The sequence below is a fragment of the Emys orbicularis genome, chromosome 10, assembly GCF_028017835.1.
Source record: "Emys orbicularis isolate rEmyOrb1 chromosome 10, rEmyOrb1.hap1, whole genome shotgun sequence".
NCBI classification, from domain to species: domain Eukaryota; kingdom Metazoa; phylum Chordata; order Testudines; family Emydidae; genus Emys; species Emys orbicularis.
The window spans coordinates 77,035,790-77,048,608 of NC_088692.1; positions in this window are offsets into that span (position 1 = coordinate 77,035,790).

Genomic DNA, 12,819 nt, shown 5'->3' on the forward strand with positions numbered 1-12,819 from the left:
TAAACAGGTGTAATAGCCATTTGACAGGTTGAGAAGTTGGTGGTGTATAGTGTACATACAGAGATGTGCCATGTACACACACACGTTATTGTGAGGCATCTGTTTTATCTAGTGAATGAGATTTTTCAAAGAATATGCCTGAATGTTTAGCAATACCTTCTCAATCATTTCAGAGGGAGAAGTCATTAGCCTATGGAAATGTTCCCTTTTAACAGCAGATGAAGCCATGTGCTCATTGAGGTGCAATTATTCTACTAGTACAAGTTCTAGTACATAGCCCTAAATAGTACATAATGGCAACACTTTAATAAATGCCCCTTGGGTATTTCAGATCCACTGATCTTCTTTTCAGCTTCTTCACCAGCCAATCCCTCTTAAATGACCCCTGATCCTGCTGGCTGATTTGTTCTTGGAATTTTGCTGGGACATCCAAATGAGGCCACTTTGAATCACAGGTGTGAGAAACTAAAGATGCTTTGCTCTTTAGTTTTTAAAAGATTTTTCATTTTATGTTGGAGCGAAATATCTATTAGGGTATAATCAATAGCAGCTCCCAGAACATAGAGTAAATGCTCCAGAGTTAATACACGTCACGCACAGCCACAGTAGCTGTATGTCTAGGCTTTGAAGGAGTAGAATTTTCCTGGTAAATATCAGTAAACGTTGATTTCACCATCCATACACAAACCAACAAAATATTTCCATCTATAATCATCAAAATTAATAGATGGGCAAAGTAAGAAAACTGCTGCTTGGAAACTTAGTAGAGTTTGATGTAAGGGAGTTTACTTTGTATATTTTGACATGTAATGTTGACAATTTGTGTTTTAATGCTTATAAGCTTTAACTTTTGAATCTCAATGGCTACTGTCATTAAATATTTATTGGCTGACCCTCCCCCCTTATCACCCATTGTCTGCCCCCCCATCATCTCCCACAATTGTGAAAATTTAAATTGACAAAAATAATAAAAAAGCCTTAAAACCCATAACTCTGCACAACTGTGAAAATTTAGATGAATAAAAATAAAATATGCAAAAAATGACCATTGCTATTACCTGTTAAAATGATTAAAAAAAATAAAATTGAATTCTGCCAAGCCTCCTTATATCTAAAGGGAAACTAACAGAGTGACTAGTTGTACACTTTAGTGGTGTTTGAAACAAGCCTGTCGCTAAAATGTTTACGGGCAAGGTAATGCAGGGCTCCTGCCTGTTTGACATTTCAGATACATCAGAGCATCAAATCCATGTCTCTGTGTCTCTCTGTCAGGCCCCATCACCTCGTATCTCAGCACCTCCTCACAAGTATTAAAATAGACATAATGAAACAATCTTTCCCCCTCCTTTTTCCTCCATTCCTGTGGAGGTAAACTTGACAAGTTAGTGGGATTTTGCGTGTGGGGGTGAACAGCGTGCGGAGGGAAATCAAACTCAGTGAGCTTTGTATTTAATTTGAGAGTGGTGTGGTTATTAGTTCTGATCTCTTCGGGTAGCAAGTCTGTTTCTTGGCTACTGGCTCAATATCTGGATGGAAAGAGGGCCCTGTACAGCCTTTGTCCTGGTGAAGAGGCAGGCAAGCTGAATCCCCATGTGCTAGCTGGTGTGCCAGTGTGCTCTAGGGCGGGATGTATCCCTATATGGAAGGTGGGCAATGTGTGCGCTATCATCCTCTTGCACGTTGGTTCAGCCAGAGTAGCTGTAAAGTCTGGTTGGGGTTCCATAGGAGCGTAGCCAGATGCCCAGGAAAGAATTCTCTGTAGTAACTCAGATCCCATCCCATCTAACATCCCATCACAGGCCATTGGGCATATTTACCGCTAATAGTCAATGATCAATTAATTGCCCATCAAAGAGACAGACTTGCTCAGTGTGTGTGTGTGTGAGAGAGAGATGGGAGAGACCTATCACCCCTCATTTAGGTTTCTAATACTGCACCCACCACCCTAGTATTAGCGCACCTCATAGTGCTAAGGCCAAGACATGAGGATGGACCCTCCTGATATGCAGTTCTATTGGATGAATGAGTCCACCTGACCTAGCTGATAGGAGCTGTTCTGACCTGGTTTCCATTGGGAGACATCTCCCTCTGGGAGAATTGTACTAAACTATTTCAATGTACGGAAAAATAATGGTGAAAACAATCAAACAGACATTAAGCAGTAAAGAATTTTTAATACTGTCCCAACTCAGCTGTAGGACAGAAATGTGTTCAGCATGGAGCTGTAGAATACAGCTAAGCCTGAGTAACACAGATTGTCTCACTATTTATATTTGTGTTTATGTTGAAGTCAAAGAGCAACACAAATGTCTCATCAAGGGCTGTGTCACGAGGTAGGTATACACTGTCCAAGGTGCCGGGTCACGTATGGTGAGAAGAAGGTGAAAAAACTGTATAGCACCCAGTTAGGTCCTGTGTTCACAACCCTGACTACAAAATGTGGTAGTACAGCCTAGTGGCTGGAGTCAGTAAAGCAGCACTTCCTCTCAGGGCAGTGTACCCTAATGGCTGGAGTCCATAAAGGAGCCCTTCCCCTCAGGGCAGCATTGTCTGATGGCCAGACTCAATAAGGGCAGCCCTTCTACTCAGGGCAGAGTGGCCTAATGGCTAGACTCAATAAAGCGGCCCGTCCGCTTGTCTGTTTAGACTGTCAGCTCTTTGCAGCAGGAATGCCCTCCACATGTCTGTACTGACCTAGCACAATGGAGACCTGATTTTGGTTGGGACATCTACGTGGTACTGTGAAATACATGACAAATAATAATAATTTCAGCACCTGAATGGTGGAAATAGCTGAGAAATCTGTTTATGTATCTATGCTGCACTCAATACCAGAGTATCTGAGACCAGATCTTGCATTATTTTGGTCTATCAGGAGATTCTTGTGGCTCTAAAAATCCCAGGAAAACCATAAAACAAAGACATATGAAACATTCTAGCCTATTCCGGCCAGAACTTGGATTTTTGTTGTTAAAACACACACATGCATGATCATCACAAGTCCATTAAGGAGACAAAACAAAAACATCACTGGGAGATGGTAAATAGGCTAAGGCCTCCTGAATTTTTCATCCTGCATGCTCTGTTTGAAGGGTTTGTCGAGGATCTGGTTTATAATCCTGCTGAAAATAAAGTACTCAGAATTTAAACAGTTTGGTCCTTTCACACTAATGGTCCTTTGTTCACAGCAATTAATGGAGCAATTTTTAAATAATGACTTAATTTTTTTTCCCCTTGAAAGATGCTTTTTTGTGATCAGAAGCAGGTTCTTTATTTTCCCAGCCTGCACTCAGATTCATTAGCACTAGTCGCATCCAACTTGTAGAGGTTTATTTGTTCAGCTGGAAACGGGACATTAACATTTTAAGAGGATGATGCATAAGCTTTTAGAGATAATATTCTCTCTGCCCTATTCTGCTGATGCGCTCTTAGAAACTGCAAAATGCTACATTCTCTCCCTCCAAAACAGCAAGTTTATTATAAACATTTTATCACTCAGGGCATAATTTTCTCTTTTTACATTCTTTCTACTAAAAAACACATAGACTTTTGTATGTGTGAATTTGGAGTTCAGGAGAATGAGGGGCTGATAATGCTAAGTAGAGTCAAGCAAACTACAGGCAGATACTTTGCCAGCTTCATCTCACCCTCATCGCTCAGATAGTGCATCTTAGTCCTCATCTGCTGCATAACTTTGATCCAGACCTGGGTCCTCCTGCTACCTCTTCCAGTGCACCTTCATCATAACTTGTAGCAGTCACAGCTACTCCAGACCTGGTTTCCCACATCCTGAGCTCCAGCAGCCCCACGATTCCAGCTCTGGAGAAAGGCCGAGAGAGAGAATGGCACACTGGTAAAAGATGTTAGTCACAGGACTTGATCCACTACTGGAAGGTGAGTGCGGTGTAAGTACCTGTATAGAACATTATACACAAAAGGCTACATTAAAAGAATGTTAAGGTTGCAAAATCAAGCCCTCCAAATTTAGGAAATGCCAGAATTAAGGTTGCCCATGCCACCCTAATGCATCCCTCTGATGCATATGCATCGTGATACAATCTTTAATCACATTCTCACATGCTATTTTTTCCACTATTTTTTAACTTGGCCAAATGCAGACTTTCTTATTTGCACAGGAATTGGAAAAGGCACATCCCTGACACCCTGCCAAATTAGCAAGTCCCTGCTCCTGAGCATGGGGGCACTAGAGTGTCTCATCGAAATGGCTGTAAGAATTTTTTTTGCATAGGCAAGACATTATTTCGCCCTAATCTGGTTCTGGGAAATGGCTGAGCTGGTTTTGCTGAAACTTTAAATATATATGATATATAATCAATCTGAGGATGGAAAAATCATGCTGTATGAAAAAAATCCAGCCCAAGCAGTTAAAGTAAAGCATCTGCAAACACAGGGTCTTATAATGGGAAGTGCCAGCAACCAGGTGGTGATACCAGATATAAGAATCAAGCAGAGTAGTTTTGAGTGACCCACTCACCTCTGCCAGTGCATCACAGCTCTGACCTCAAACCCACTCTGCTAGACAAAGCACTACACACCCATGCCCCACAACAGAGTCACAGTACTGTTCCAGCTGCTTCTGCAGCCACCCTGCTATTCTAGTGAGAGCTCTGTGAATGCCAGTTCTCCTGCTGGTAGGACAACCAGAGTTGGTGAGGCTGGCGAATGACTCAAATGAGGGTCTCAGAAGAGGATTAGGTTCTGCCAGTGGCTTGGTTTGATGGGAAGAGAACGTAACGATGGAGCCAATTACTGATGCTGCCTCTGCCTCTTCTGCAGCCTTAACAACAGCCAGAAAATAACCAATCCCAGATCCCAACCTAAACTCACTTTTTTTATTTTCCACATAGCAAAAACTGGCACTTTTGCCTCTAGTTCCGGGCAAATAACATGCAAAAAATTGGGAGGTGCGGTGGACACTCCTGCTAGTTTTCTCTTTACTTCCCAAGAAGTTTGCCATCACTCTGTGTTCTAATTGGGGTGTAATAAGGGTCATCAAAGTGCAGGTGTCAAGGTGTAAGCTGATCACTTGCAGGGTCGAAGAGGAAGGTCTCCTCTCTCTCCTTCCTCACAGCCTTGTAAATTTAGTCACATGCAGTGTGAAGCTTATTTTAAACTCCTCTGGAACATCAGGTACTGGCTATTACCACACACAGGACTTCTGACTAATTGGTCAGGCCTGGTTAGACAAAAGGCAATATACCAAAGGGCATAGGACCAGGAGTCAGCAGGCCTGAATTCTAGTCCGAAAGCAGCTACAGTCTTACTGTGCATCATTGGGCAAGTCACTTGGGCACAGATTTTCAAAGGTATTTAGGACTCGCTGCACTCAGCATTACAATGCCTAACTGATTTAGAAGCCTAGGTCTCATTTTTAAAGGTGATTTAGGCACTTAGAAGCCTAAATCCCATTGACTAGTTGAAATGGTGCAACAGGATACTGATCTAAATGTACCATTAGTCTGCCAAGAAGTGGGATACCAGACTGGATGAACTACAAGCCTAGATGGACCAATAGTCTGATCTGATATGGAAGGATGCAGACTAAACAGAATAAATCTCAGCTTCCTATGAAATCCCTGGCTTTTATCTGCTCATGTCATACACAGCCCTCACATTCATTGAATCTAGCTGTTTAACTCTGATCATTAATCGGTGTCAGATTTTTCAGCTCAGGATGAAACATCACCCCTGTTGTTGTTGTTGTTAATTGCTGGTCTAGGGCATCCAAATAAACGGGCAAATCTAAATACTTGGTATTAATTACATGAACTTTTTAGCAATAATCTGCACAAAACAGCTCTGAAATGAGAGGGTTAGAAGCAGGAGATAATGCTCTGCAGCTGGTCCAAAGGCATTTTGCAGAAGCGTGGGTGACGTGAATCCAAGGACTGCGACTCACACAGTTCGTCATCTTCACTTGCGCGTGATCTGTTGGAGTAAGACATTCTGCTGGATGAACTGATGATGATCAGACCCCTGACGTTTCACTGGCAAAACCCTCCCACTCCCCTGCCTTTGGGTGGGGGGTGGGGTGCTCCTGGGAAAGCTAACATAACATGGTCTCGTTTTATGATTCCTGACACCAGCCCCTGTTTGCAGTACTGAGAGTGAAATGTCCTTGATCAAAGATCACCACAACGAGATGCCATGTGCAAAATGCTCACCACGCTGATTAATCCAGATGGTGCATTCACAGTGTGGGATCTCGAAAACCAACTAAAACAAGATTTTTGATCTTTATCTCTGCTGAAAAGTTCTGCTCTTTGAGCCACATCCTCAGCTGGTGCTAGGTCCGGGGACTTCACTGGAGATACGCCCATTTGCACAAGCTGAGGATATGGCCTTATTGTATTGTAAATGATCCAGATTTATAAGTGTAAAGGAAACAGAGTGCTAAGGAAACACGATCCTGCCTAACATCACATTTACTGATAGCAATAATAGCTCATATTTCTAGAGCCCCTTCCACCCTGTGCAATCCCAAAGCAATTCACAAACAATGGGGCCAATTCCTCTTAGAGGGATATAATGGAGATGTGTATAGAAAGGAGTCATTTCCTCTAGCAAATTGAAAGGCAAATGCTACTGCCCCCAGTCCCTCCCAACCCCCCAACTGTACAGTCAACTTCCAAACTTCCAGGTTGACAGTGAGTCACTTTACAGGGGCCCTGTGTGTGTGTGTGTGATTCTTGTACTGCCATTGCTCTCAGCTGTACTTGTGATAGCAGAGGACTATAGTTGTGGAAGCCTTTTAATCCAGCACTTCACCAACTAAATACTGAACTAACGGGGGGGATATTAAAATGTAAGACTCCTGCATTGTGCACGCGTGCACACACACACACATGCACTGCATACAAGTTGTCTACTGGAGCTTTTCAGTGAAGCTGCAGTTACCACTATCTGAAGACACAAAAACGCCCTGCATGGGGAAGGCAAGGAGGTATTCGCACATCTTTGCCAAACGCTGTGCTATAGCTGCATTAGCTCTTGCAGTTTTAAAGTCCCCTTGACAGCTTATAAACAGAGGTGCACATGCCCAAACTAGGGTTTTAATCGGAGACAGGTGTGAGGTTTGGATACTGCTGGAAAGCGTGTGCTCTGCAAGCACCCAACTCAGGATACACGTGTGTCATGGGACACGTTACACCAGCGCACCCATCTTCTTCCTCCGTGCTCAGTCTGAGGGCGGAGGGAGCTTGGCCTTGGGCATTTAACAAGAATCCAGAAGAGGTTGAGAAGTCCCCTGCGTTTAGCATCACTGTTTTAGTGGTGGGGGCGTGGAGGCAATGGGAGGATGTAGCAATATGCACTGGGAACCCAAGTTATGACATGTTTTGGCTTCTTCCAAACATAATGTAGTTATTATACGTGGACATAAAAGCACACATTTTCTGAGTCCCCTCAAATAATTTCACGATAAACCCCCGCTTTTGGATGTGGTCCGAGCCATCCATTATACTGCTGCCACGAACTTTATTTCATCCCACACCAGGGAGGAGAGAAAGCACTTGGAGTGCTCAGATATTACATGTAATAACTGGTCATAAAAATCAATGTAAAATTTAATGCAAAAGGTCTGTGAGCACCCAACCATTGGAATCCAGCGATGAGGCAGATGGAAAGCAGCACAGAGCTTTCCAGCAAGTAGTATATTTTCTTTAATGCTCTTGAAATGTATATAATACTGTCATGATTTTGTCCATCTACATGCTAGTTAAAGTTTCTATACCCGTACTATTTATGTCTCAGTGTATTGTAAGTTGCTGTTTCCTCTCGGACACAGGGAGTTTTATATTCTATATGGATCCCGCCGCAAGACCTAAGAGGAACAGAACAAACATCCGGCTTCCTGATTGATATGCTGTTGCTTAATCCTGCAGTGCCCTGCTCTCCATGGAGGGACTCGCATAAAGTCACTGTGAACCAGGAGTGCCTGACCTAGAAAGTCCTAGAGAGCAAAGGTCGCATTTGCATAAATTCTGTTTCTTGGCTGTTGCTCAGAAGGTCCCCAGTGAAATTTGACACATGCATGAATAATTCCACTTTAGATAACAAGTCGCATCTGCCAGTGGATCCTTGCCAAATTGCTGGCTGCTTCACAACAAAGGGGAGGAGGAGAATGGAGCACTGAATCTACCGGAAATACGTAAATAAAATAGAAAGAACAGGAGGTTGCTGACCTGCTCTTCAGTCTCGCCTCAACAATCAACAACACACTCTAATCCGGAGAAGGGGAATGATCGCTCGAATTCCCACAATTTTGATAAAATCACATCCCAAAAGACTACATTTAAAGAATGTTAAGGTTGCAAAGTCAAGCACTCAAAAGTTAGGAAATGCTAGAAGTAAGATTGCCCATTCAACCGTAATCACCTCCCTCCCCCTTGTGCGTATGTGTTTTGGTACAGTCGTTAATTACGTGTCTTTTTTTCCACAGGACCCCTGCCTCATTCAGTACACAGGGTGGACAGTGCTGCCTGAGCGAGTAGCTAGTCGATATTTCTTTTTCTCATAATTCAGTGAGTGGTCCCATGCATTATTTAGTGCACACCTTCCAAACCCTGCACTGAATACAGAATTATTAATTTCCTGCTGTGCTTTTCTATGGTGCTGTCATCTTAGCACTTCTGAATGAAAAGGTTAGAAGAATGTTTTTAACGTGAGAAAAACAATGTATATTTCCCTAATCTCAGTCTCAGAAATGGCTTAACTGTTTTAGCTGAAACTTCCCAGAACAATTCAGCCCTAGGCAGATACCCAGCATGGAAAATTTCAGCTCAAATAGTTTAAGTTTAGCAAAGTCATAAGCAGCTAAAAACAAGTGTCAGGCAAATTTAACTATAAGTGGCACTACCTATGCTGCCTATAATTCTTGGCCCATGTGTGTAAAATGATTGTGATGCCATATAAAATAACTGTACAAAATTCTCTCTCTCTCTCTCTTATTTCTAAGGTGTCAGGCTTTGGGGCATGTAAGTACCAAAAACACTCAGGCAATTTCTATAGCAGGGAAAGGACACAGGGGCAAATTCAAAACCGTTTTGGCCCAATAAGTATTAAATCCTATTTAATCTTTTTATTACTGACCTTGGCACAAAAAGTGGGAATGTGCTAATAAAGTTTGCGGATGACACAAAGCTGGGAGGTATTGCCAATACAGAGAAGGACCGGGATATCATACAGGAAGATCTGGATGACCTTGTAAACTGGAGTAATAGTAATAGGATGAAATTTAATAGTGAAAAGTGCAAGGTCATGCATTTAGGGATTAATAACAAGAATTTTTGTTATAAGCTGGGGACGCATCAGTTGGAAGTAACAGAGGAGGAGAAGGACCTCGGAGTATTGGTTGATCACAGGATGACTATGAGCTGCCAATGTGATATGGCCGTGAAAAAAGTTAATGTGGGTTTTGGGATGCATCAAGTGAGGTATTTCCAGTAGAGATAAGGAGGTGTTAGTACCGTTATACAAGGCACTGGTGAAGCCTCATCTGGAATACTGTGTGCAGTTCTGGTCTGCCATGTTTAAGAAGGATGAATTCAAACTGGAACAGGTACAGAGAAGGGCTACTAGGATGATCTGAGGAATGGAAAACCTGTCTTATGAAAGGAGACTCAGAGAGCTTGACTTGTTTAGTCTAACCCAGGGGTCGGCAACGTTCGGCACGCGGCTCGCCAGGGTATGCACCCTGGCGGGACGGGCCAGTTTTATTTACCTGCTGACGCGGCAGGTTCAGCCGATCGTGGCCCCCACTGGCCGCGGTTCGCCGTCCCGGGCCAATGGGGGCGGCGAGAAGTGGCGCGGGCGAGAGATGTGCTGGCCGCGGCTTCTTGCCGCCCCCATTGGCCCGGGACGGCGAACCGCAGCCAGTGGGGGCCGTGATCGGCCGAACCTGCCGCATCAGCAGGTAAATAAAACTGGCCCGGCCCGCCAGGGTGCTTACCCTGGCGAGCCGCGTGCCGAACATTGCCGACCCCTGGTCTAACCAAAAGAAGGCTGAGGAGAGATATGATTGCTCTCTATAAATATATTAGAGGGATAAATACCAGGGAGGGAGAGGAATTATTTAAGCTCAGTACCAAATCCAGATGACAGACACAACTGGAAATAAGGGTGGGATGAGTTTTGATCTCTCAATTTTTAGCCATTTGGACTGTCTCTGGCCTCTACGCTCAGCAGCAGGTGTTTTAGCACAGCACAGAAAAATGGGCATAACACCTGTTTTGCACAACCAACCTCGTGGGCCAACTGAATTGTGTATATCCTCAAGGAATTCATCCCAACCGCTTAACCTACAGCTGGTCACAAGGCTGCCATTTCCTTTGCATGTCATTAAGTCCTCGACTGACGTCTGTAAATGTATTTCCACTCAGGCAGGATTATCTATTCACATGGTCACCACATATCCTCCCAGACTAAGCCCCTCATGTGTGAAATGCATCGTCTTCCCCTTTAGGGGGTTTACTGCCTCAGTGACCTTTATATTCTACAAAGAGGCATTTTAATCTCCCACACTACTGCTCCGCTAAGTGGTTTCTCATTTGACTGGCACTACTGAATGGTCTTTCCGTGTTGATGAGCTCTATTAAGACGTTGGGAATTGGATTGAAATGCTCTTCCCTTAGCTCTTCCTTACTTTATTGTTATTTTCACTAACGATGCTCTAAGTTCAGCATGGCTTTGCTACATGATTTGAAGAGTCTAGGGACTGCTATATGGGAGGAAACGTGGAAACACAAACCCTCATTAAGGTAATTTCCTTATGGGGAATAGGTGACTCCAGGTGTTCAGAGTCTTTGTTTACCCCTTGATTAATCTGTTCTTCCATCCTCAAGCTGAATCTCTGGCTGCTCTCTTCTAAGTCTGGTGCCTTTTTGGCAAATCTACCAAGTCCCAGAAGCCTCTCCATCCTCATTAAGGCTTTAGGTTCCATGCAAAACTGCTGCTGCGGGCAAAAGCAAATGGATAGCTAACAGGCAGAATCCACCCAGGCAATATAGTTAGTTCACTAGTTCAACTGGTAAAATCTACCATTGACTCTACCATGGACACGGTTAAAACCAAGATGTTCCATGCACCATGATATTTACCTTTACCATGGTATATTTGGTATTCTCTATGCTGAGAATGGGAAAGGTGGCTGTACATGTAACTACTGCAGGTGGTAAATGTCCAGGTTTATTCAGCACTCCCTCAGCCATGGAGATTGCCTATAAATCATGCATGTTCTGGTTTGGTTCTTGGTATGGTTTTCCACATGTATGTTGCAAACAGATATTACAGTTGTGAATGACTTTTATTTTTGATGAAAAGAATGAGAAAACAAGAAAGAAGACACGTCATATCTCCATGATAGCGCAGTGTGTGAGTGTTCTCTGATAATCTATGCTGAACTGAATATAAAATGGCTATCTGTGTCTGCATACCACAAAAGAAGGCTGAGGGGAGATATGATTGCTCTCTATAAATATCAGAGGGATAAATACCAGGGAGGGAGAGGAATTATTTAAGCTCAGTACCAATGTGGACACAAGAACAAATGGATATAAACTGGCCATCAGGAAGTTTAGACTTGAAATTAGACGAAGGTTTCTAACCATCAGAGGAGTGAAGTTCTGGAACAGCCTTCCAAGGGGAGCAGAGAGGGCAAAAGACATATCTGGCTTCAAGACTAAGCTTGATAAATTTATGGAGGGGATGGTATGATGGGATAGCTTAATTTTGGCAATTAATTGATCTTTGACTATTAGCGGTAAATATGCCCAATGGCCTGTGATGGGATGTTAGACGGGGTGGGATCTGAGTAACTACGGAGAATTCTTTCCTGGGTTTCTGGCTGGTGAGTCTTGCCCACATGCTCAGGGTTTAGCTGATCGCTATATTTGGGGTTGGGAAGGAATTTTCCTCCAGGGCAGAGTAGCAGAGGCCCCGGGGTTTTTTCGCCTTCCTCTGCAGCATGGGGCACGGATCACTGGCTGGAGGATTCTCTGCACCTTGAAGTCTTTAAACGATGATTTGAGGACTTCAATGGCTCAGACATAGGTTAGGAGTTTGTTGCGGGAGTGGGTGGGTGAGATTCTGCAGCCTACGTTGTACGGGAGGTCAGACTAGACAATCATATCGGTCCCTGCTGACCTTAAACTCTATGACTCTATGAGAATCCTTAGCGACTCATAGGTGCAGTACACTGGAAACAGATCCATAACAGTAACATAGCTATACAACTGGTCTGATTACCTTAAATGTGCAGATGGGAGAACTAGGCTGGAATATCAAGGATGTTTCCTGACCATGAAACCTCCTCCAGAACTTGACATGAACCTTTTCTACCATTCTGATCTGTTTCTTTATCAGCACTGCTTGGCCCTGGATGGGTTTAGAAGCACTGAAATGCAAGGAGAAAGGCAGTCTACATGGTATATCCAGACCACTCAGAAATACTAGAAATTTCATAGGAAACCCTTGGACTATGAGACCTCCAGCCTAACAGATTCATATTGATAAAATGCATGTTGGTTAGTAAGACCACTGTGACTCTGCTGTTAACTTGTTCCTCCCTCGTCCCCACATTTGCCTGCCCATTCATCTGTTGCATCTTATCTAAATCCCATATTTTGGCCTCAAAGGCTGTCTTTGCATTGATTGTCTGAGTATGAAAGAACATGGTCCCCCTTTGGGGTCCTCAAGCACAACAGAAACAATACTACTACTATGACTAATTACTAGTCACCCAATTCTGCGGGTGCTTCTCGGTGCCTGCAGGTTGAACCTTTTGAGGTCCACGAATCACCA